We start from the raw sequence: 869 nt of genomic DNA, 5'->3' as shown, positions 1-869 counted from the left end.
CACATTTATTACCCCCCCCCCCCGATCTCCTCCACTCCAACTTCCGCAGGGGAAGAGCACCCACCACTAGCATCCAGTTCCGTGGAGAAGATCTCTGCATCCTCGACCTTGACCTGGTAAATGCCGGCGTCCTCGGGCTGCAGGTCCCGGATCTGGAATTGGTAGCGCTTCCCCAGCTGCCGCAGACAGTGCTTGGTCTGGTTGTCAAAGCCGTAGGGGACCATTTCACCATCCTGAGTCCGAGAAAGGAAGAGGGAGGCTCAGGGCCTCAGCGGGTCCCCAGCACCTCCTGCTGCAACCCCACTCTGGCAGTTTTCTCCCACTGGCCCAGGCACCAGACAACATTCCAGCAACCACCGAGGGGATGGGGAGGGGGGCCGGGGAGGGGGTGGAGAGCAGGGCTCGGAGGCCTGGAGAACAGGGAGTGTGAGGTGAAGGAATACCACACTAGGAGGGTCCCTGACTCTGGCCGTGGAGTAAATAATCAAGTGCCACACAAGAGACACCTGAGAGTGGGAGACCTCAGCTCAGACTGAGTAGAGCAACTATCCAAGCAACGCCACGGAGTTGCCAGGGGGCAAGGAGGCAACACTGAGGGCCCTAGGGGCCCCAGCACAGTCATTCTCAGAGGGGAATGAGAGAGTACTGTCGGGTATCTTCAGGGCTCCACGACACCCAGCGATCCATGCACACGCCCCCTTTAACTAAAGCCTAGATAAATTTGCCCCTTGCCAGGTATTAACAACAGCTCGCCTTCAGCTGCCCACTGTGTACTAGGCACTGGGTTAGGTACTTGGGGCCTATCCGTGAAAAAAACAAAGATTTCTGCCCCCCACCCCCACCCCGGAGCTCAAATTCTAGGAAGGACA

The 869-nt window shown here is 58.2% G+C and overlaps 1 protein-coding gene across 1 annotated transcript in view; it reads right to left on the bottom strand.

Annotated features, from left to right (window-relative positions):
• The window catches only part of IGFN1 (immunoglobulin like and fibronectin type III domain containing 1), a 56,130-nt gene that overhangs the window by 42,057 nt on the left and 13,204 nt on the right, over window positions 1-869 (bottom strand). The gene's annotated exons all lie outside the window — the stretch shown is intronic.

This window comes from Ursus maritimus, unplaced genomic scaffold (assembly GCF_017311325.1).
Source record: "Ursus maritimus isolate PB19 unplaced genomic scaffold, ASM1731132v1 scaffold_2, whole genome shotgun sequence".
NCBI classification, from domain to species: Eukaryota; Metazoa; Chordata; class Mammalia; order Carnivora; family Ursidae; genus Ursus; species Ursus maritimus.
This window is presented reverse-complemented; position numbering and strand designations above follow the sequence as displayed.